The 25,458-nt window shown below is 44.4% G+C and overlaps 1 protein-coding gene and 1 non-coding gene across 4 annotated transcripts in view; one reads left to right on the top strand and one right to left on the bottom strand.

Annotated features, from left to right (window-relative positions):
* The window catches only part of Pcgf5 (polycomb group ring finger 5), a 123,342-nt gene that overhangs the window by 83,791 nt on the left and 14,093 nt on the right, over positions 1-25,458 (bottom strand). The gene's annotated exons all lie outside the window — the stretch shown is intronic.
* Positions 21,602-21,704, top strand: LOC142851436 (U6 spliceosomal RNA). Its single transcript, XR_012910758.1, has one exon. It is a non-coding gene; the product is annotated as a U6 spliceosomal RNA (small nuclear RNA).

The following is a 25,458-nucleotide window of genomic DNA, read 5'->3' as shown; positions in this document are numbered from 1 at the left end:
TTCTCCCACTCCAGACAGATGCAGGTTAAGATCTTCCCTGGTAAGCCTCCTCGTGGGCTACACAGATTATTAGAAATGGGTTAGATCAATATGTAAGAGCTAGCCAATAAGAGGCTGGAACTAATGGGCCAGGCAGTGTTTAAAAGAATACAGTTTCCATGTAATTATTTTGGGGCATAAGCTAGCCAGGAGGCCGTGAGCCGGGGCGGCAGGACCGCAGCCTGCCGCTCTGCTCCTTCTACAAGAACGTCACCTCTGCGCAGAAATTTTTTGTAGGCTGCCAAACACATAACATCTGATTTTGCAGAATCAGGGTTCTGATTAACAGTCAACAGTCACTTAGACGAAGGTATAGTTTCCTAAGGAATATGTCCAAGCATGTGTAAGTGTTCCAGGATAACACAGAATGGACATGCAATACACACCCCTAATCTCACTCCCACTGCCCACCAAACATTTTAATTACTCGATGCAATCCTGACTGCTTCAAACTCTTTCCTAAGGAGCTGATCTTGATACATCCTAACTGTAATTTTGCCCCTGCTATGAATTATAACATAAATATCTGTGTTTTCCAATGGTCTTAGGTGACACTTGTGAAGGGGCTGCAATCAACAGGCTGAGAATTGCTGCTCTAGAGACTCAAATTGGCCTGCAAAAATCATACAGAGGTGAGCATTCTCCTGCCCCCTAAAAAGGCCGTAAAAGTCCTTTTTTTTTTCTTGTTTGTTTTCTTTCTTGCTTTTTGTCACATATTTGGCTTCTAGTTGGCTGCATTAGAAAACCTGCTGCCTGTCCTGCTTCTAGTCATTTCTAAAATACAGTTCCCCATCGCTTCCCTTCCCTTGGCAAAATTCCCCTGTAGGAACGCTAAGCAGGTCAACCTTTTCAGCAAAGCATGATCCTTCAACATAAAAATGCATGCAAATTCACACCACAGTATTATAAGCAGTATTGTGTTATTAACACATACATGGTTGATCTTCCCATCCACCTACCCTTGTGCCAGCATTAAGCACTTCACTTAAGATCAGTAAGCTAACGACCTCCGTAAGTCGAAGCCAATTAACTAACAAAGTAAAAACTCTTCTCAAGGGCTTTAAGGAGTAAAAAATTAACAACTCCAACTCTGTGCTACACATGACATCAAGACCCTTAGTGAGTAAGACAGATGGAAGCCATACAAGGCCACCCTCTGTCTGTCAAACAGGTGTTAACAGGGGTTTAACAAACATCTATTCTTTTTGGTCTTCACAGAAATCCTATAAACTACTTTGTATTTTAATCCCTCTTTTTCAGATGAATGAACTGAAGAATCACAGAATTAACTTTCCCAAGGTCACATCGTTGGTGGGACTCAAGTTCAGAGTATTAATAGATTCAGAGTTCATAGGCTCAAGCACTATGCCATGTGATAGGTGATGGCCGAAAAATTCTATAAAATGGGTTCATCACTACCATCCCTACCCCTCCACCACAACCATACTTACACTTATATAGCAGTCCTACACAAATCACTGTTCCAAACAGAGGAAGAGTTGAAAATTTACTTCACACTCCAACCCCGTTGAGTAAATATGATTATCATCCACAGTTTGCAGAAGAAACTGAGAGAGAGGTTAAGGTCACAGTTCTAATAGGATGCATGTTGGGATGTAGTCTGGACAGCCTGGTCCCCATGTCCAGACACCCCCCCCCCCCGGCACACACACACCAATCCACTGCTCACAGTAATCTGGAGAGTACAGGCTAGTTGGGAGCGCCTACTCTTCAGAACCTCTGAGGCTGGAAAGCATCAACTAAGGCACAGAACTGTAACTAAATGCTCATTAGGATAACAAAACTCATCAGGTTACAGGATTTTCATCCAGCCTTGTTAAGAAGGCAAATAAGCAACACATGTAAGCAAAGTTTCATCCTAGATGACTCTTAAAAGACCCCCTTCTGGCCGGAAAACTTAGTCAATTCAGAACAAACGAGGTGTTATGGTGGCTTCTTACAAATCCTTCTATAGAAAATTGGTTTTGTTCTTGCAGCGTTGGGGTTTCTCAGAATTCCCTTGGGGCTGTGGGTAGCTGGAGGAAGAGGGGGAAATGACAGGACCGCGGTTCCTGACTCCACGTTCAAGTAAGTGGCTCTGTTAATGTGTTTTACATACTGGGCTTCCCCTGGCGGTTTTGCTAGGAGGTTTTGTCCTAAGTGGGCAACCCTTCTCGGCTATGATGCCTTCCCTGGCCTTAGCATTTCTCCTTTCTCTTCTTCCATGCCATGTTTACCCAAGCTCTGGCCATTCTCTTACCTGAACCTCCCTTTCCACTCCCTCCTGCCAATCATAATCAGCATCACAGCTAACACTTATTACACAGCAAGCTCTAGTCAGATATTTTTATATCGGTTACATCATGGAGTGCTCTAAACACCCCTGTGAATTGAAGTCTATCATATCGATACTACTTTCAGAGCAGGAGACTAAGGCTTAATTTGCCTACTGCCCAATGTTCACTAGGTCGGAGATGAAGACGATGCAAACCTAGTCAGCCCTCTCCAAAAGCCCCCAACTGTTTACCAGCAGGGTGTTCCACTTCAGGATTGTTCCAGGTCCCATTGGAACTTTCTTCACGACTCAGTCTGCTCAAGGCACATAGGAAGTACCTTTCCTTCTGGAACAGCTTTTCCAGCAAGACCTGGACACCACTGAGCACTATGGCGGCTGGTCACAGTGCAGCAGCAACTGCCCGCAGTGCTGGTCCTATCGGTCAGGTCTTCCCTTGATAGAGTGCTACTCAGAACTCCCCATGTTCCCTCACCCAGACATAGGGCAGGCTGGTGTAGTGTCTTGGCAGGTAGTCAGTGCATCTGTAGTTTTAGGCAATCCCATGAAACAGATGCTGTCACTGCACCCCTCCCCAGGTTCCTCAAGGACTCGCGCAGAAGTAGCTATGGCTCTGGGAGCGGGCTAGGCTACCCTGAGAAGATAGCTTAGGGCAAAGACTGTGAGAGCGCCGCTCTTGGTAAATACAGCACAACAGCCTTATTGACAGGACTCTGAAGGCGTAAGTCACAAACAATGCCACACCGGTTTGGAATTATGATTAATAGGGTGGTATTTATTTAAAGGGGAAAAAACTTACAGATCACTGTCGGCCCTCTGCGTAACCAGGAAGGAAGTCAAGTCACCGGCGGAGCAGGAAGTGAAGAGAGAGAGGAGAGGGAAGTGGCCGCTTTTTTAAAGGGAGAGAGACCACGCCCCAAGGGGCTGGTATCTCAGCGGCGATAGGCTGGAGGAGTGGGAGGACCTCCCGTAACACCTCCCCCTTTTGTTTAAATAAGAGAGTTCTAAACCTACTATGAAATTATATACAATAAGTACAAATATCCTATTCTAACTAGCTTAGGTCTTGTATAATAAATAAATTGGCCAAGTCATGAGAGAAAAGTAACTACATCTATATAGTCTTCAACCCCATCGAAGATCTGAGAAGGGAAATAATGTTACCTGGTTAATTAGGAAGTTCAGTAAAACAACTTCCAAAACATGCAACAAATCACAGAGACAACTAGCTACCTAGGCAATCACCCAAAGTCACATTAGCAGTGTTGAAGCAACCAACTTTGGCTAAGGCCTAACATAACTGACACACCATTTTCAAAGGCAAGCAACTTTTCAAAACTATCTTACCCTGTCTTGGCAGGATAAGACAGCCCTGTTTTATCCATTGATGCATGCTCTGTATCTTTGTCAGTGGTTGAGGTATGGGCATTTCTTTGCCCCAAGGCCAGTTCTGCCAAAAGGAAAGGCTCCAGGTGGAGTGTCTTTGGTGCTCAACATTCTCTCGGGAATAGAGTGGTGTTGCCAGGAGCAATTGTGTCTCACTACCACAAAACTCTGAGTTAGATTAAAGGCCATTTTCTACAGCTCTTTGAAGAAGTTGAAGACTATCTATACTGAGTATAATCTCTATATATCTAAAGAACCTGATTAGTCTAATTATAAATGACAAACTTAGATGACTATTAGTCTATATAATTCTCAATATCTATCTAACTTAAAGATTAAGACAATAAACAACTGTGAAACAAATGAGGACAATGACCTCCAAATATAAACAATGTACAAATATACATTGCAGTAGGTAAATATATATCAATACACAAACATTATATAAGTATCTTAATCAGAGGTAGAAATGTACACAGCAATATGGTAAATATATACAATACAATATATGTCAATACATAAAAATGTTTTAAACAAGGTAGAAACATGCATGCATACAATAGTCAATATAATTTAACTTTGTATCAATATACAAGAATCTATACCAATATATTTGTCTAAAAACAGTAACTCACAATTACAAATCTATTATCCCATCATCCCTCTTTTTTTTTTTTTTTTTTCAAAATGATCCCTGAGCTTATAAAATTCCTCCCCCAACCCTCAATCGTATACTAATTATAATCAACCCCTAAATGATGTCCCTAAACCCAAGGGCAAACTTTACTGGGAGAGGGGACGTCGTCCTCTAGAATTACTTCCAGCTGTCATGGGGGCGACGTTCTTTCTGGGGGATCCTGTGAAAGTAAAATGATGGTTAAATTTCAAGATCAAGTCTTTTAATATTGCCAATAGTCTCTGAGTATTTTGTGCAGGTCTGGCCAAAATGTTGTATAAGATGTGCACCATTTCAGCTAACCAAGTTGGAACTGTCTTGTGCAGCTGGTACCCAAAGCAGGTCTTGTTGTAGCGCTATCAGTATCATGACGTCATATCAACCAGGTGGAGTTGTTGTTATGGGGCCCCATCTTCTTCCTGGAAACTTCAAATGTCACTTCAGGAAAAACTCATTGTTCATTATGAAAAACTTAAGCATTAATCATATAGACATATATATATATTCAATGAAAGACATGATAGATATATTCAATGAAAAGTATGATAGATATGAAGAAAAGCAAAGATGTTTTCTAAACTCATATTTCTTTCTGTCCCACATCATGGCTCTTGACATGAGACAGAAACTCCAGAAACTCTGGGTTTTTCTCTTACTAACAGGCTTGGAATTGGAGAGGGACTGAGCCAGAGTCCAACTTCAAAACCAGCTTTATAAATTTAGAAATATGGTTTAATATTACTTACACATCCCATTCAGTTTTCTTGATATTTCCTATCGGGCAGGTATTTTTCCATCTGTCAGTATCCAAACATCCAGGGTCCCTTGAATTTCTCAAAGATGAGTGTTTTCCTGTGGAGATAAGAACAGAACCCTGCCCCCATTCTATATGTTTTTCTTACCACCTGTATGAATATAATCATTGTGGATGAGTTGTCATTTCTCCTTTCCAAGAGGTTTCTCTTCTTCAAATCGAAACTTTATTAATTTTGATGGTATCCACAATTTTTCTTCTCCTGTGGAAACAAGAGCAAAACCCCTTCCCCAACGTAGCACATCTCCTGGCTTCCACTGAGAGGTCAGCACATCTTTGAAATAAATCGGTTGATTTAGTTCAGCAGACTTTTCCATTATCCAATGTCTCTCTGCTGCTGTCGTTCCTTTCTCATTAGCGTTAAGAAAATTCAAGGTTAATAAAGCATTATGTAATCTATTTCTGGGGGTATTTTCGGTCCCTTTCTGTTTGTTCAGCATATCCTTTATAGTACGATTTGATCTTTCTATAACTGCCTGACCTGTAGGATTATTTGGTATACCTGTAATGTGTTTTATATTATAATAATCAAAAAAGCGTTTCATTTTCTTAGATACATATGCTGGACCATTATCTGTCTTTATTTGCGCAGGTATACCCATGATGGCCATAACTTCCAATAAATGTGTGATTACTGAATCAGCCTTTTCTGAGCTCAGGGCAGTAGCCCATTGAAAACCTGAATACGTGTCTATGGTGTGGTGTACATATTTTAATTTACCAAATTCTATAAAGTGGAACACATCCATCTGCCAGATTTCATTTCTCTTAGTGCCCTTTGGGTTACTCCCTGCAGGCAACGGTGTTTGATTATAGAAAGAACAAGTAGGACATCTCTTTATAATGTCCTTAGCTTGTTGCCAAGTAATGGAAAATTCTTTCTTTAGGCCTTTACTATTGACATGATGCTTCTTATGAAATTCTGAGGCCTGCAACACACTTCCAATCAATAATTGATCAATCTCAGCGTTGCCTTGGGCTAGAGGACCAGGCAGACCTGTATGGGACCGGATGTGTGTTATGTACATCGGACAAAGCCTGTTCCTGATTATGTCTTGTACCTGGATAAACAATGAAGTCAACTCTGTGTCATCTGGTATAAATTCAGCGGTTTCAATATGCAAGATAACTCTTTCTGCATATTGTGAATCTGTAACTATATTAAGAGGTTCTTTAAAATCCCTTAGCACCATAAGAATGGCATATAATTCTGCCTTCTGGACAGAATTATAAGGGCTTTGTTCCACCTTACTCAATTCATCTGACTTGTAACCTGCTTTCCCTGATTTATTTGCATCAGTATAGAACGTACGGGCTCCAGTTATTGGAGCATCACGTACAATTCTAGGAAGAATCCAAGAAGTTCTTTTTATGAGGTTAAGTCTACCACTTTTGGGATAGTTGCTATTAATTTCTCCCAAGAAATTAGCACAAGCTCTTTGCCACGGTTCATTGTCTTCCCATAACTTTTTTATTTCTTCAGTAGTAAAAGGCACTATAATTTCTGCTGGGTCTATACCTGCTAGTTGACGAAGTCTCAGCTTACCTTTTATAATTAATTCAGAGACTTTTTCCACATAAGTTTTTAATTTTTTACTTGGTTTATTAGGTATAAATATCCACTCCAAAATAATATCTTCCCTCTGCATTAGAATCCCTGTAGGAGAAATTCTGGAAGGCAATATGACTAGGATGCAGCTAAGATTTGGGTTCACCCTATCCACATGTGCCTCCTGTAATTTTTCCTCAATCATTGTCAGTTCCTTTTCTGCTTCAGCTGTCAGTTCTCTTGGACTATTCAAATCTTTATCACCATCTAAGGTTTTGTTTAAATGAACTATTAGATCAGGTGTTATCCCAACAGCTGGTCGTAGACTGGAAATGTCTCCTAACAATCTTTGGAAGTCATTAAGAGTCTTTAACCGGTCTCTCCTAATTTGTGCCTTTTGCGTTTTAATTTTCTCTAACCCTATTCTGTAACCTAGGTAATTAATAGAATTTCCTCTTTGAATCTTTTCAGGGGCAATTTGTAATCCCCACCTAGGCAAGACTTTCTTTACTTCTTCAAACATCCTTTCTAAAGTATCTTTATTTGAATCAGATAACAAGATGTCATCCATGTAATGATAAATAATGGACTTGGGGAATTGTTTACGAATTATTTCCAATGGCTTACTTACAAAATATTGGCACAGTGTAGGACTATTGAGCATACCCTGTGGGAGGACAGTCCATTGATATCTCCTATTGGGCTGAGAATTATTATAAGTAGGCACTGTGAAGGCAAATTTTTCTCTATCCTTTTCTTGTAACGGTATAGTGAAAAAACAATCTTTCAAATCAATAACTATAAGAGGCCATCCTTTTGGTAACAGAGAAGGCAAAGGAATTCCAGATTGTAGTGAGCCCATAGGTTGAATTACTTTGTTGACAGCTCTTAGATCTGTCACCATTCTCCATTTACCAGATTTCTTTTTTACAACAAACACAGGAGAATTCCAAGGGCTGGTTGATTCTTCAATGTGGTGAGCATCTAGTTGCTCCTGCACCAGCTGTTCCAATGCCTGTAGTTTATCTTCAGCTAGAGGCCACTGTTTGATCCATATTGGCTTCTCAGTTAGCCATTTTAAAGGTAGGGCTGTTGGTACCTCTAAAGGTTTGGTATTTGCTGTATGTTCTTGTACAGCCTGAATGGCTAGTGACCTTTTTCCATAATACCTCATCATATACTTCCCAGAATTATGAGTTCCTGGAACTACAGGAATGTTAATCTGGGTATTCCATTGCTGTAGCAGGTCACGGCCCCATAAATTTATGGCAATATTGGCTATATATGGCCTTAGTCTTCCTATTTGCCCTTCGGGCCCTATGCATTCAACCCATCTTGTGCTTTGTTTTACACGAGATAGGGTTCCAATTCCCAGGAACTGAACATCAACCTCTTGAAGAGGCCAATTCGGATGCCAAGATTCTGGGGTAATGATACTTACATCCGCACCTGTGTCTAATAAGCCTTCAATAAAAGTGCCATTTATACAGACTCTTAGCTTTGGTCTTTGATCATTAATAGAAGTCTGCCAAAATATACGTTTACTCTGTCCAACTGGGTTTTTTGACTCATCCTCCACATGGATTTCATCATTTAGACCAGTATTACTTTTTACAGCAGAAATTGGAGCTTTTAATTTTCTTGGTGAGGCACGTTCTCCACTGTGACTGGGAATGACTGGGCCACTGTTGGCTTGGGGGCCTGCGAGAGGCCCCTCAAGGAGTTTCCCGACGGTATCGGGTTGCCTTGTTTGTCTGTTGTTGACCTGCATTCATTGGACCAATGTCGGCCTTTACCGCATCTCCTACATATACCTGAAGGCCTAGGTCTCCTATCTTTGTCATTCCCAGAGGAGATAATATTCCTAGAAATTCTGTGCCTGCAATCCCTTTTCAGATGTCCTAATTTACCACAATTAAAACACCTGGCAGTTTGATGTCTCCTCATTGCTGTGGAAATCGCTTCTCCTACCCAAGATTCATCGTTATAGCTAAATGTCTCAACATTCATCGTATGCTGAATCCATTCATCCATAGGTGCTGATCTAGACTTTAAAGGCCCAATTATCTTTTTGCATTCTATGTTTGCATTCTCAAAAGCTAGAGATTCAAGAAGTATTCGTCTAGCTTCTGGGTCTGTTACCCCTATGTCCAGAGCCTTAATTAATCTTTGCAAAAAGTCAATAAAGGGTTCTCTCTGTCCCTGCCTAATTCTGGTATATGATTCAACCCTTTTTGCTGGATCTTGTATCCTATTCCAAGCATTTAAAGCTGCTTGGTGACATAGACACAGTACTTCATCATCATAAAGAGCTTGGACCTGTGGATCAGCATATTCTCCTGCACCAAGAATTTGGTCTTGGGAAACCTCAATACCTTTTGCTCTTCCTTGCTGTTCCATATGTTTGGATTCTTCTCTAAAATAAATTCCAAACATCAAGGAAGGTCCATTATCTAAAACTGCAGACACTAACTGATGGAAATCATGGGGGGTAGCTCTAGCATTAGAAGCCCAAGTCCTTATCATTTCCTTTACGTATGCAGAGTGCAAGCCAAAATTAACAATAGCTTGCTTAATTTCTTTTAGATCATTCATTGCTATTGGCGTCCATCTAGCTTCTCTGACTCCCTTTGAGCCTTTAGAAGTTGACGCTTTGTCAGAATTAAGTATAGGGTATGCTGCTAAAACCTTTGGTAAGCCAGTTCTAATAGCTGGTGTTGGCATTGTATCCTGTCCTTGTGCCTTATTACTCTGTTCACCAGCTCCAATCATTTCTTCAATCATTTCAAGTCTTTTTATTATTGTCTCTTTTGAATCCTTAATCTCCTGACCTGCATGAGTTTCTAGTAAAGATTGTATGGTTCTTAGGAGTGCCATGATCTTCCTAAATGATAGAATATGCAAAAGAATACTAAAACCTAGTAACCAGTAAATTAAGTTATCCCCATAGTCATATAAACCTTGCATGATATAACCCATTGTATTGGTAACCAGAACAGTAAAATTCGCGTTGGAAACGGGAACTGCCATATTACCTATTATCCAGCAGGTGGCGCTGTTGCCAAGTCTCGACGAAAACACGGTCCTGTTTCAGAGTCCGCCTAGTATTTGTTAAAAACTGGAAAATGTAAGTTGCTCAACAAAGTAAATGTAATTAAATCAATTCCAGAGATGGAACCAGAAACCAGAATCCAGGGGTAGAGAAGAGCAACCTGGAAGCCGCTTATGCCTCCACGTGACAGAGTCACCCTGAGGGGTTGCAGCTTTCAGCAACCGCGTGCTCTGGTTCGCGCCACTTAAGAGCTGTGCTTGCAAGGGGGATTTAAAAACGACTCAGAAAAGAGCAAACCAGGCGGGCAGAGACTACGTGGGCCTGTGGAGTTTAAATCCACAGGCAGCGGCTGAGGAAGCAAGGGCTCCCACCAAGCTGAACAAGCGCCCGCCAAGCCGAACTTGCGGCCGCCAAGCCGAACTTCCGGCCGCCAAGCCGAACTCGCGGCTGCGAGCCGGGAGAGGTTCTAAAACCAAACGTTGGGCGCCAAATGAAGGCGTAAGTCACAAACAATGCCACACCGGTTTGGAATTATGATTAATAGGGTGGTATTTATTTAAAGGGGAAAAAACTTACAGATCACTGTCGGCCCTCTGCGTAACCAGGAAGGAAGTCAAGTCACCGGCGGAGCAGGAAGTGAAGAGAGAGAGGAGAGGGAAGTGGCCGCTTTTTTAAAGGGAGAGAGACCACGCCCCAAGGGGCTGGTATCTCAGCGGCGATAGGCTGGAGGAGTGGGAGGACCTCCCGTAACAGGACTCCTCTGCAGACCCAGTGAAACCGTAGGGAGTCGTGGCTCGGGACACGGTCTCAGACCAGGAGGGCAGCCGATCACCCCAGTTTCCTCTCCACGTGCGCAGGGTAACATGGAGATTGGAGACTGGTCTCTGGAGCTGTCTGAAGGGACTGGCTTCCCCTGGCCCAGGGCAGAGTTCCTCTAGAACACACCCTTCTTGGGTGATTTTTCTCTCATGATCCCACTTCCATATTTGTCTGTTGGTATTTCGGGGGTTGTTTCTTAAGTTCTTATAAAGGGCAGGGGTCTGTGCCATGGAAAGCCACCCTATGACTTCCTCTGTCTTCTTATTACCCCACTTCTCCATTTGCCAGACAGAAGGGCTCCATAACTCTCTCTAAGGCTTCATCAATGACATCCACAGAAGTTCAGTAGCAAACTAAAACCGACCAAAAAGTTTATTTATTTTAAAAAACCCACTTATTTATTTTCACTTTTACGTATGAGTGCTTGTGTGCCTTGTGCCCAAGGAGGCCAGAATAGGGTAGGCGGTCCCCTGGACCTGGAGTTACAGATCACTGTAAGAACAGGGTAGACGATCCCCTGGACCCAAGGAGGCCAGAATAGGGTAGACGATCCTCTGGACCCAAGGAGGCCAGAATAGGGTAGACGATCCCCTGGACCCGAGGAGGCCAGAATAGGGTAGACGATCCCCTGGACCCGAGGAGGCCAGAATAGGGTAGACGATCCCCTGGACCCGAGGAGGCCAGAATAGGGTAGACGATCCCCTGGACCCGAGGGGGGCAGAATAGGGTAGACGATCCCCTGGACCCAAGGAGGCCAGAATAGCGTATACAATCCCCTGGACCCAAGGAGGCCAGAATAGCGTATACAATCCCCTGGACCTGGAGTTAAAGATCACTGTAAGCCACCGTGTGGGTGCTGGGAAGCAAACCTGGGTCCTGTGGAAGGGCAGTAAGAGATCTTAACCACCAAGCCATCTCCCCAGCCCCAGGGGTCGCCTACAGGAATACGGAAGGTGCTGGGGCGTAGCTGAGGACTACATGAAAGGGAGGCTTTCATGGCATACTTTCATGTGGTGCTTGAGAGGTCTGCAGGGATGGACTCTGTCCAGGTGACCAACGTGCAGTGACTGAGGGAGGCCGGCGTAAAGTCAAAGTCAAGTCAAGAGAGGTCTGAAGAGCCATCCCAGCTCCGGACTCCCACTGAGGCTGGCATAGCAGCTTAATCTGCTGAATTTCTCCTCTGCCCCCCACCCCTGAGTAAATGACTGTGTTGTGTGTATGTGTGTATGAGAGGGGTGTTTATATGTGCCATAAGTACACGTATGTATCCATGCACAGAGGCTGGAGGAGGACATTGGATATCCTGATCTATTGGTCTCTGCCTTAGACAGTATGTCTACTGAGCTTGGAGCTAGGCTGTAAGTCATCAAGCTTCAGTGATCCTGCTGTCTCTACCCCCCACAGGACTGGGATTACAGACACAGATACACATAACAGACACAGACAGACAGACACACACACACACAAACAGCTTTTTTCATGGGTCCTGAGATCTGAACTCAGCTCTGCATGCTAATACACAAAAAGCAGTCTTACCCACTGAGTTATACCTAGCTCCTCCTTCCCATCTCTCTTATAAAAACAAAAAAACAAAAACCCACCTTGAATCTGTGAGAACCAAACCCGTGACAAGACAACTTTAAATACTGCTTATTAACGTCTCCAAAACTGTACCGTGTGGAACTTTACTGGTGGAGGTGGCGCTGTCCCTTCTTGATGCTGCTCTGGGACCAAGAAGCGAGTGGCAGAAAGGGAGAGAGGCAGCGGTTTTAAGAGAATGAAACGAGGTAGACACAAACCTGTTAGGCATGAGATGCAGTTTCAGTTTCTGAACAAAACAACCAAGACATAAAAGGCCAGAACAGCCAGTGAAAATGAAAGCCGAGACCACAGCTGAGGCAGCCGGAGACGATGATGTAAGAGAAGCATCCAAGGAGGGCTAGAATGGGCTCCCTGGCAGGGGCCACAGACTGGATTCACACAGCCAAGACTCCTGCAGCAGAAATCACCCGGATCTGAAGCGGGGTCCCCGACTTCAAGAAACTCCATCCAATCCACAGAGTGAAGGCCACACGGGGAGAGGCCAAATGTCATGCGGAAATTCCCAGTTAAGAGCAGGGCTGAATTGGTTCTACTGTAGAGTCCAGGGGGATCCCCAGGGTGCTGCAGGGAGGACCTTTATAGAGAACCTTCCTGACAACTGAAGGGCAAGGGGGATCCCCAGTAGCTGTGGAGAGGAAGCTGGCGACAGCTTTGCTCACGGTTGTGTCTGACTGCTGGTCTCCACCGCCTCAGTTGCACTACAGCCAAGGGATTAGAGGTGTGGAGGGCGGTAGCAAGGTGTCTGATACTTAAGAGGATGAATCTGGGTAGAGCCCAGAAAGAGGTGAAGGGGTTAGCTTCGTGGGGCCACACCAAGAGAAGGGGAAGTACCAAGAACAAGGATAATGCTGGCGCCCGGGTCCCTGCAGCAAGGAGACCAGTGTGGCTGAGGAGAAGCAGAGGAGCGGCTGATCTGAAACCTGCTGGCTTCTACTTGAAGATGGGAAATAAAATGGGGACAAACTTGGGTAGGATGACACAGTCTGACACCCCAAGTTTCCCTCAGTTGCTGCTGAAATGTGAAAATGTCGCGCCCCCTCCCCGCCCGAGGTTCATGTTTGAACACTTGGTCCAGGGCTGGAGGCGTTTGTGTTGGAAAGTTGTGGACTTTCTGAGGCCTGGTTAGAGGAAATGGGTGACTTGGGGGTGGGACTAGAGGTTACAGTAGCCCCTCTGGGACTGCCTCTTCCTGACGGCTGCCACGATGGAACCGACCAGCCACGGTATACTCCACCTGCCACAGAGGGGTCACTCCTGCCGCCATGCCTTCCTCTCATCGTGATGTCACCGAGTCCCTGAACTGTGGGCCAGAGCACGTTCCTCTTACTTTCTATCTATTCTACCACAGCAATGCGAAAAGCAGGAAACAAGCCCTCGACAGGATTTATCTTGTACGTACTATTCCTCACAATTGACCAGTTAAACATGCTACGAGCTTACTATCTCAGCCCCTAAGGAGGCAGGCTTTGAGAGAGGAGGCGCTGTCTGTCTGTTGGGCCCTTGGGAGAGTTTCCCAGTGTCACATAGAGTGTGTAATTAACACAATGAATCAACACACCATCTTGGGGGAAACCTGGATTCCCTTCATGAATGGCAGTGTACCCAGACAAACAAACAAACACACACACACACACACACACACACACACACACACACACCTACTTAACCTACTACCAAGAGGACAAAATAACAATTATTTATATTTATCTCCCTTTAGGGCACCTAGAAGAGGTCCGTAAACTAAATTATGTCTTTTCTAAAGACTGCTGGCCAGGTTCAAGGAAAACCACAGATTCCGCAGCCATTTGGAGGGTTCAAATGTATGAAATTCATTCACTAACCACACGCTCAACAAGAGTGTCCAAGAGAGGCAATTATAATGAGACTGACACAGGACAGTACTAGGGGAACGGGGAACTGCTCAAGGCAGGAAGGGACTGTGGGAAAGAACCAAAGGACACTTACTCCATCAACACTAGCGTTTCCACGGACCCAGGTACGTCTCAGGTCCAGCCTCTGGTTGAAAAAAAAATGTTTGGAATTCACTAGTAAAACCAAACGAGAGACCTGCCTGCCTTTGCCTTCCAAGTGCTGGGATTAAAGGCTACATTGGTTGACTATTGGTTTTTTTTTTTTAAATCAGTTTGGGTGTCTTTTTTATAATACTTAAGTTTCTAGATCAATTCATTGGCTCAAGTTATAATAAAAGTGACATATTTTCAATGGAAAAAATAGAAGTAGGAAAATATTATTGAAATGTGATCGAACAAAGTGAAGGTTTTCGATCCTATAGGGAAGGGAAAGGGGGGTGTGCTTGTACTGGACGGGGGGGGGGGTGCCCAGAAGAAGCTGATGGAGGCACCAGTAAAGCTGTGGTTCTTTCTGGAAACGAGGCTCCCACTGACTCTCCACCATTAGCCCCTTTTATCACAAACTCAGAAACCCACTGTGAGCTTAAAACCATTATTTAACCTCACGGACTCTCTACCCCTCACTGTAAAGAGCAAGCTACCTTATAAATCACACCTGCGAGGGGTTAACAAGCCCTCAATAAACGTCAGTGCTCGCTGTGACTCTGACATTGCCTGTGGAGATCTCACTTTCCACAGCCACACGCCTGGGCAGACGCCCCTGGAAAACGATATGAGAGAGAGGTCCCGCAGACAGACAGAAACAGCCTGAAGAACCTGGGTATCTCAGATCAGGCACCAGGCACATCAACAAGCCTACAGATAATTCCAGCCCTGAGCTGTTGAGTTTACCCTGTGACCACCATGTGGAACAGGGCCAGGCCACACAGCCAAATTCCAGACTTGAGAAACGGCGGGAGATAACAAAGAATCACCGTTGTCTGAAGTCATTAAGCTTTGGGGTGGGTTGACACACGGCATCAGATTACCAGAACGCTGGGGTCAATCCCGTCTTTTATCCACCCTTACCTAGAAACTACATCAAACCATAGGAGTGCCGCCCCATCCTGCACAGGGAAGCAAGAACTGGAGGATTCAGGAAGCAACCACAGCTCACCTTCCAAAGGGACCGTGCGCCTGCCTCAGTGCTCCTTAGCCTGAAACTGCCTGCCTGTGCTGCTGGCACAAAAGCAGACCATGGTAGTGCGCGTGGGCTGAGCAATGAGTAATACTCAAAACCAGTGTAGCCCACAAGTATAGACTTGGCTCCTTCCCCATGGAGGGGGTCTATGGGCAGAGGACACTAAGATACACAGGGTGTGGCAAGAATATGGACGAGAGTCTGAGTCTGAGTGAGGGCGGGGGGGGGGGGTAGCTGCGGACAGAGTCAAACCCTAAGCACACAGGTGAGGAGTTTCGCTTAGAAGGAAGGCAGCTGGGTTCCAACAGCAGTGTGCAGTATTTTGTTAGGGTACTACGGAAGGTCCCTCTGAGGACATTTTGATACTTCTGTTAAAACTTGTGGGACTGCCGGGTGGTGATGGCACAGGTCTTTAATCACAGCATTTAAGAGGCCGAGGCAAGTGGATCTCTGTGAGTTCACAGAGAAACCCTGTCTCGAAAAAACAAAAAACAAACAAAAACTAAACCCAAACCCAAACTATGCATGAGTGGAGTCATGGAAAAATTTTGATATCAAGGAATAAGGTAGCATAATAAATGTGAAGGCCCAAGTAAGAGGAGGGGCACGGAACTCTGCTCCAAGCTTCCATGATGCCAGAGGTGCTCAGTTTTTGTTTTCCTTTTTGATACACATGCATGGAATATTTTGCCTAAAAAGTCAAAGCTATGAAGGACTGGGGTGCAGCTCAGTGGTAAGAAATTTGCTCCTCAACGCGCGCGCGTGCGCGCACACACACACACACACACACACACCATACAAACTGACCATATTGAAGCTTTGTATGGTAGAATTCATGACCAGGGGCTGGAGGGGTGGTACAGTGGCTAACAGTACTTGTTGCTCTCATAGGAGACCTGGCCTTAGTTCCCAGCATGTAGGCAGTGGCTCTAACAACCTTTAACTCCAGTTCTGGGGACTCTGCTGTCCTCTTTTAACCTCTAGAGGTTAAAGGAGTGTGGCAAACAGACAAACAGGCAGGTAAAGCATTCAATACATATAAAAAATAAATAACATCTTTTATAATGTAACGCAGGACTGGTTATGTTTTGTTCAAATTTTAGCATGTTTATTGTCAATTAGTAAATTTCTATACTGGGCACTGTTTACTCCTCCAAATCTCTTGGCACACTTTTTCTTGGTCCAGTCTTTGTCAGTACGGCATGTCAGCTTCTCCCTCTTCTTACACTGCCCGCTCTGGCCTCACTCGGCCACCACCCTATGGAATACCAGGTGAAGCCCCCCCGAGCCATTCTAGCGCACACACACAGTCTTGAAAGACCCCATCTGGAACACCTGGCCAGCAGGTGCCTAGATAAGACTAATCAGAGCACAGGAACAGATAAGGAATGCTTCTCCATCTGCCTCCTGTCTCCAGCCTGTCTCGGAGATCCCACTGCTACCTCTGTGCCTTCAAACCCCTAACTCTCTCTTCCTACAGAGTCGCACTGTTTACTCTGGGGGATTTCTTTGGCTACTGTAGTGAATTACCCAAGTTAAATTTTATCATTTTATAGCTTTATGGTCAGGTGTCGGGCGGTCTGGAGGATGTAGGGGAGAACGGGCTTCCGTGCCGTGCCTCCTTGCTAGAGGTCACACACACTCGCAGGCCCTTGCCTTCATTCCTCCATCTTCTGTCAGCAACAGTGCTCTGGTCATTCGTCCAGAGCTGCCTCAGCTCCTGACCACCATGCGAAAGTTCTCAGCTTTTAAAGGGCCCAGATAACCAGCCACCTCGAGGGTAAGGTGACACCGCCACAGGTTATGGAGACCAGAACGGGAACTATGTGCGGGCCGCTGTTCTGCCTACCACACTTGCGTCCACGCCTGCTGGGCGGCCAACACACAACTCTGACTCGGTAGGTCCCAACTGACCTCCACTCTTCAACACTCAGCCTGCTGTTTCCTGCATCCGAGCAGATAGCAACTCCATCTTCCACTTCATGTAGGGGCATCTCTGGCTTCTCTCCCACGTGCATATATCACATCCAAGTCACAAAGAAAAGGGACTATCTTTAAAATATACCTAGACTCCGGACCCCTTCCCACCACCTTGCCCTGGGAGGCCTGCCGTCATTACTAATTGGTCTTCCTGCTTCTCTCCTGGAGTCTATTTTTCAGGGCAGCCAGTAAGATTGTTTTTAAAGCTAAGCAAGCCCATTGCTTCTGCAATGAAAACACGCAATGTCCCCATAGCTCCCCTGGAATAAGAGCCAGAGCCCTTCATGGTCTCCGCCCCCCACTAACTTTCCTTTTCCTATCTGACCTCATTTCCTACTCGGCCCCGTATTTTCTGCATTCCAGCCACAGTGGCCACCTTGCAGCCCCTCTGTCCCCCAGGTATACCACCTTAGAACTCTGTTCTTGTTTTCTCTCTGCCAGCTCTCTGACTCTGTGGGTGTTCCATTACTGATATGTCAAATCGCCACAGAAAGAGGAGGCTCAGACAATACCACCTACTATGTCAGTCCTGTAGGTCCCAGGCCTGGGTGCAGCATCAGCTGAGCCTTTGGCTTCAATTCTCAAATGGAACCGTTTTGAAGCCCACCAAAAGCATCTTCTTCTGGTTGCTTCTGGTTTTTGGCTGGATTTGGTCTCTGCTAGGCCCCTGGGGGCAGTGAGTGGGAAAGCTGATCTATTTCCTCAAGGCTGTTCCCTGTCCTCTGTACGCTTCCCCATGGCCCCTTATGCTGATTTGGAATCAAATCTCACCAACCTCTCAACACTTCCATACACTAACCAGTATGACATCTCCTGATTTAAGATATTTAACTGTGACTGCACCCAGAAAGTCTGTTTAGCCTGGACATTTAACCCATTCATAGGTACTTACACTACAGCCAAGTTCTCCGCTTCTCATTTCCCCTGGATCCCTCCTTTTCTGCTCTGGTTTTCGTAGTCCCACAGCTTTTACTACCTTGCTTTCTGATAGCAGAGAAATCAACTCTGTACAGCAAGAACGTCTGTTCTGCATGACAACATGCCAAAGACAACCTAGCAGACAGCTCGACGGGTATTTCTGCAAGGAGGGAGTGACCCTATCGGAGACTATTTTCTAACTCACTTCTGCAGGACTTCGTGGTTGCCAGCCTTCCTTTTGCTTTTAACAGTGTGGACGTACTAAGTAGAACAGATTCTGCGCTGATGGCAGGGACGATGTGTAAATGGCAAACACTTTTTCTCTAGATATATCCTGTGACTGCTGTCCACAGCATCAAATCAGCTTGATTCTCGCTGATAGAGATGTACAGAAATGCCTGATGAGGGAAATGTGTCTAATTACAATTTCTATAACAATAAGAAATATAATGGTTTCTTTTCAGACCGTTATCCAAGCATAGAAGCAAAACAAATTGAGTTGTTGAGTTAACCTCATCTCAACATGTCTAGAAAATAAATGGACTAAATCAGTCATAATAAATGTTTTCTAAAAATCTCTACAAACTGAAAAGTTGAACCACACTGATTTAAGGAAGAACCATGAGAAAAAAGGGAAAGCTGCTTAGATTTAAAGCACAGCTGGTCCCCAGCAAGCTTAAATGAAGCTAGAAAGAATGGAAAGAAAGAGGAGAAAGTAGAGGCGACAGACATGAGGTGACCATAAGTGGGTTCTAGAACCAAATGCATTTTAGAAATAAGACCCAAACTTTATAGAACCACTGTCCTATAAACCGAAGCTCAGAAGAGAGCATCCCTCTCATCTCACACAGCTGGTCAGCAATAAAAGACTACTGTCGAATAAAGCAGTGAAAACCAACCAAATCTCCATTCCTTGTTTTATCATAGTTATTAGTTTTGTGGTTTTGGTTTATCCCCGGGTCTCATGCAGTCCAGGCTGGCTCTAAGGCTGGTCTGGAACTCTGGACCCTCCTGTCTCCACCTCCCAAGTGATGGGAGGGGCACCACCCACACCTGGCTTTCTGCTATCTCCTTGGGCAATGTTCATTTAATGGTCCGAATCTCTGCTCAGAAAGCTGAGTCTGTCTGGAGTGTATGTTAGCAAACAGTGAGACTGCCTGTCCGTCTGGTGCTTGTCCCAACTAGGTCAGGATGCCTCATTTCAGGAGCAGCGTTCTTGACAGGGGACAGTCCCCAAGGAGCCTGGCCACGAGCCTTGCAGCTTCACAGTGGCTCTTGGAGGGCTGCTTAGGGCATCAGTGTGCCAGGACAAACTGATGAGACCACACTTCAGCAAACCAAGAGGGTCAAATGCGGTATTGCCTAAGTAGATTACCTAGACGCTAATGGAGAAAAATGAACGTCAATGCAAGGATCCTGACAAAAATCTGTATTTATAGACACAAACTTGCTGCCTGTAGAAAGGCCAAAATAAAGGAAATCATATTTTAAGAGAATAAATCATATATATTTTTAATGAGATTCTCACAGAAACACAAAGGCAGCAGGAATTGATGGGAAATAGTTTCTAAATATATCAAATCATCACCCACTGCCTTCTGAATACCTACAACAGGAAAGAAAAACATTGCAATAATGCAGATCTATATTTAACACAGAGGCAAGAGCTCATTTGTTTGGTATTTCTCAATGCTCTTCCATTCACTATTGAGCAGCTGGTATTTTCTTTTAAAAAAAATCAAGAGATTGGTTTATTAATGGAATATACACAGAGTGACTTACTCAATGGGAAAGCATTGCTGTTAGGGAGAAGGAGAAAATAATGTATTTTTGGATCCACCAATCATCTGACCTCACCATGGTAACGGGCTGTGTTTCCTAACTTTCCAGACTCATACTTGAGTCAAAATGACCATGGTAGTAATTTGAACCAAATCCCCTATCTTATACATGGAGAAACTAAAGCTTAAGGAGGAAGCCACCCTAAGGCTCCTCACTCAACAGGACTGATGAGGAGTCATTACACTTTATGACCTCAGTGTCTGCACCCCTAAAATCCGTACAATGGAGCCCTAACCTCCAAGGTGACCCTGTTAAGGTGAGGCCTTCTGAGGGCTTCACATCATGAGAACACAGCTGGGATCCACGCCTTTACCAAAGAGAGTCCACAGACTAGTCCCATCTTGCCATGCAAGGGCACAGCCAAGACAGCACATGCTAGAACCAGAGCCCCACCCTCACCGCATGTCAATCTGCCCGTGTCTTGATCTTCGGCTCCCCCTCCCTGAACTGTGGAGAATGGACTTCTGCTGTTTGTTAAGCCCCCTCGTTTCTGACATTCTCTTATAGCAGCCTGAAGAAGCTAAGACGTCACTGCAGAAAAAATGGCAGATGTCAGTTTCTGTCTGGCTCCCATTTGTAAACTATATAAAACTGTTTCGGTGGTTAAAATTTCCATGCTTTTCACATGATTGATAAAAAACTCTCCAAGTATTTTTTATAGTTAGAATTGCAGTATAACTTGAATATAGGCGTGTTCCATACTGGCTCAGGTGAGTCTAGGGCTTTAGCCTGTTTGCTTTCAACCAAGCAGGCTTCACGAAAGAAAGCAGATAAGCCATGCATGCGCATCGTGCAGACCTCTATGAAGATTTCTCGTTTTGTTTTGTTTTGGTTTTTCTGAGACTGGGTTTCTCTGTGTAGCCATGACTGTCCCAAAACTCACTCCGGAGACCAGGCTGGCCTCAACCTTAGAGATCTGCCTGCCTCTGACTCCTGAGTGCTGGGATTAAAGGTGTGCACCACTGCTGCCTGGCATTTTTCTAGTTTATTTAAACATTTTTTTTAAACCTCAGATACTTAATATTTATGAATAATCTTTGATGGTTTTTACTTCCCCCACTTTTGTATATAGGTATATCTACACTTATGCATAGGTATGTATCTGTGAATATTTGGAAAGAACATGTTATGAACTTATATTTGGTAGGGGAAGACATAATAAAAATTTTGGTGACTATTTGGAAAGAACGTTATGAGCTTATATTTTGTAGTGAAAAACATAATGAAAATCAAATCAATGTAACTTTTGGCTAAATATTTCTAAGCGGAATCGATCTTGAACCCCAACCAGACACGTGCAGATTCTCAATACTTTACAGGGAAATCTTTCATTCATTTGCCTAACATTTTTCATTCATTTGCCTAACATTTATTACACATGCTAACTGTGTGTTGTTCACAACTTAACTACTGCTGAATGTACAACACAGTGGAGAAAAGGGGGGGAGGGTCCTAGCTGTGGTGCAGTCAGTGCACCACTAGCGGGGAGGGAGGGATGGAGGGAGGGGAGAGGACCAAGCATGGGGAAAAGGGAAGAGGCGAAAACTGCCAACAGCAGTCTGCAAGAAAGAACTACTGAGCTCGTTTCAGCAGAACATAACTAAAACTGGAACGACAGAGAGAAGATTAGCGTGGACCCCGCGCAAGGACGGCAGGCCAGTTTGTGAAGTGTCCCCTATTTCTTTCCAGCTGTCTTCAGGAACTTACAGCCGGATGTTTTGCTTGATCGAAAAATAACTTCGCTGTCTTAATTTTTGAAAGCATGAAGTCACAAGCTTGTTAAATATTTCCTAGGCACCGTCTTCGGTATGCCGACTGCTGTTTATCTTCCTTTTGTTGACTAGCTCTGATTATTGTGCTTATTGATCCTTTCCTCCTTAAAGATTACAAGAATTAAAACTGACCAAAATAAAAAAAACTTTTTTTTTTGCCTACTTACGGGACCCTTTTCCTCCTACTGGGTTGCCTTGTACAGCCCTGACGTTACAGTATGCGCCTGGTCTCACAGTCGTGTATTATGCCATGTTTGGCTGATGTCCCTGGGAAGCCTGCTCTTTCAGAGGGGAGACAGAGGGAGGGTAGATCTATGGAGAGATGACGTGGGAGCAGAGAGATTGGGGGGAGGAGAAGATGGGGAAACTTCTGTGTTGGGATACAATATGATAGAATAATAATAAAAAAGAATTTTGGCAGCAAAGACAAAGTGTTTCACAGGGTGGTCCGAGCATGCATAAAAAGAGTGACCAGGAACGGAAGGGTTTAGTCAGGAGCTGGCAGAATGCAAGAAATGTGAGGGTCCCTTGCATGTACCAGGACACACAAGTGCTGAGTTCAGAAGACACCATGAGGGAGGGAGTTGGTCCTTCTCTCCCGTGGGTTCTGGGAATCAAACTTTGGTCACCATACTCGAGGTACGCATGCACATTCACACGCTGAGCCACATCGCTGGCCTCAAGAATTCCAACTTATGAACAACAACACGACTATTTTCATTGTTAACCCATGAACGCTGAAGTGTACTTTCTTTAAGAAGTCGTCATTAACACAATGTTAATATAGTTACTTCCTCTCTTTTTAAGATTGTTTTTGCAACAGAAATCAAACAGCTGAACCCAGGTCTACGGTTTTGAGCAAGTTAACCCTCACTCTGTCGGCAGCACTGGAAGCTCCTAGAGTGGCAGCAGTACTCCCAGCATCTTGAGTCACTAAATTTGGGCAGAGGAGCAAGTAAGTGTACAGAAAATATTCTAAAACTTCTTAAACAGTTGGCAAAGGAAACACATAAATGCCAGAATTCTAGCAGTGTGGAAATTTCACCAGTGCACACATGAACACACAGTAAGGAGTAAAGAAATAGCTGTTTCCAAAGAACCCCAGTGCAACCGAGTTGCGTTCACAATGCACTGTCTGCCTGGTCTCTCAGTGCAGAGACACAGAGGAAAAAGGGTCTCCTGAGATGAGAGAATCCATTCAGAGTCTCTCTTCACCTCCTTCCTGGGGCACGGGACATTGTCTGGGTACTTTAAAGAAGGACCATTTTTCTTCCTGGGTGTGTTCCTCTGACAGCACTCAGCTCATCTCCAGGGACCTTCCGACTGAGAAGAATCTCTTCTTTGTTGACGACATCCACAAAGTAACTGTATTTAGAATGTTACCTAAGGTGCCTCCCGGGTTAATCCACACAGAAAGAATTTTAGCCACGAGTCAGAGAAAAGGTGTGCCGATCGATCCCACACCTTGGGCTCTTGGTCCTACTAGCACGTGGGTGTGAAATCAGAGGCAGCTGTAGGTGACTCATATCTATCAGTACACACTTCAGGACCAATTCAATCGCAGTCACTACAGACAGGTATCGGATACCAGTCATTTTAAAGACCCTCAGATGATTCTAAAGTGACCATGAGCAACCGCGAGAATCAGACCCTCACCAGACCCTGATTCTACTGTAGTCTGACCCCCCCAAAAGTGTAGGCAGGCCCTGGAATAGACTCTGAATCCCCTTGAGAATGTTATGACATTCCAGCAACTGGGGTGTACAATCAACTGTGCAAAGCACTGGCCCAGACATGTCTTGTATCAAGTGGACAAACTCTGAACCTTGTAGGAGAGGGCCAGTCTCTCACCTTAAAGCAGTGTTTCTCAACCTGTGGGCTGAACGACCCTTTCACAGGGGGTCACCTAAGACCATTGGAAAATAGATATTTACATTATGATTTATAACAGTAGCAAAATTAAGTGAAGTAGCAATGAAAATAATTTTATGGTTGAGGTCACCACACCATGAGAAATAATTAAAAGGGGCGCTGCGTTAGGAAGGCGGAGAACCACTGCCTTAAAGCCTTCACTGGCACACTCGTATTAAGTACGTACAAGTGTAAGGCAATCTCAGCAACCAGCCTGGACTTTCTCTGAGTATGGACACCGTATCAGAAGCCAGACCTGGGCCTGGCAGGTCCCTTACACATCTGACACCCTTCGCTATAGGGAAAAGAAGCACGGAGAAAACTTTTGTTTGTAATTTGCCATTAAAAGTTTCCTCTGGGGCTGGAGAGACAGCTCAGTGGTTAAGGGCACTGACTGCTCTTCCAGGGGATCAGGGTTCAAATCCCAGGCCCTACACGGCAGCTCACAACTTTCTGCAACCCCAGGATCCAACACCCTCACACAGACATACACACAGGTAAAACACGAATAAAATAAACATAAATTTAAAAAGTTTTCTCTGGTGTACAGAATATTTATCTCATCTATACAATAAAACATTTCTTATTTTCCATGTAGTCCTGGAACTCCCTCTGTAGACCAGGCTGGCCTCCAACTCAGTGATCCGCCTGCCTCTACTGCCCAAGGGCTGGGATCAAAGGCATGCACCACCACCGCCTGGCTTTTTCCACAATTTCTTTAGTCAACTGTCCAATGCAGCAAGCTCTCCAACCTTGGAAAACCATAGCTCTTACGACCCTTTCTTGAATATTTTCATCTTTCTTAGAATTCCTTTGGTGAAACTAATTAGCTAGGCAAAACCTCTGGTGATGCCAACTACAGCGAGAATTGCTCTTCTCGGTTGAGTTCCTGGCAGACCTTAGCTGGGAGATATCAGACATGACCATGGAGACGAAGCTGGGGGGCAACTTGAGGGTGCAGCAGAGGAAGGTAAAGACACGAGAAAAATCACAGTATGTTCAGATTTACTTAATCTGAGCCCTAAAATTTCTCCACAGAGAATCTGAGATAAAGGTAAGCAGCTTTTGCAAAAATGACCATGAACAAATTCAAAATGCGAACAGGCTGAGCGACTACAATGTTCCGGAAAACAGTGAGGTTTAAATACCCCTTGGGTAGAGAAGCTAGTCTTACAGCAAAGAAGAAGCTGGGAGTTCCTCGGGGGTCCGCCCAAACCAAACACTCAAGAGTGCGGGGCTAGGAAGCATTTCAAGTGTGTAAAAAAAGCTCACCCAACGGTGCTGAGATGGAATGAGCCCTGCCGGAATCAGTGCTGGGGCAGAGGATTGCACTTCAAAGCAAATGTATGTCTTATCTTTGAACATACACATTTCTAGAGCTTTGGATCCAGGTCAATCTCCAATCCCTTTTGATCGCTTCATTACCTTTTTCTTACTGATTTTAGTTTTTACTATACTAGCCCACGGAAATTCAAAGTGTGCTATCAAGTTTAAAATAAAAAAAAAAATAGCAGTATCCTGACTAACTTCTCACTCAATCCCAAAGGCAAACTCAATATAAACTTTTTAAGTTTCTTCTGATATTTCATTTTATATTTCTAACAATATGTAAATAAACAAAATTTATTGATATACTAATTCTAGACCTTTACTAATATAAATTTGTTATATGCTAGCTTGTTCCCTCCTGATCATCTGTAATAGTCAGTCTTTTCTGGAGTCAGGCGCAGCCAGGGTCAGCATTTGATTCATGT

Source organism: Microtus pennsylvanicus, chromosome 5 (genome assembly GCF_037038515.1).
Source record: "Microtus pennsylvanicus isolate mMicPen1 chromosome 5, mMicPen1.hap1, whole genome shotgun sequence".
Classification (NCBI taxonomy): domain Eukaryota; kingdom Metazoa; phylum Chordata; class Mammalia; order Rodentia; family Cricetidae; genus Microtus; species Microtus pennsylvanicus.
The sequence above is the reverse complement of the archived record's forward strand: the minus strand, read 5'-3'. Positions and strand labels throughout refer to the sequence as shown.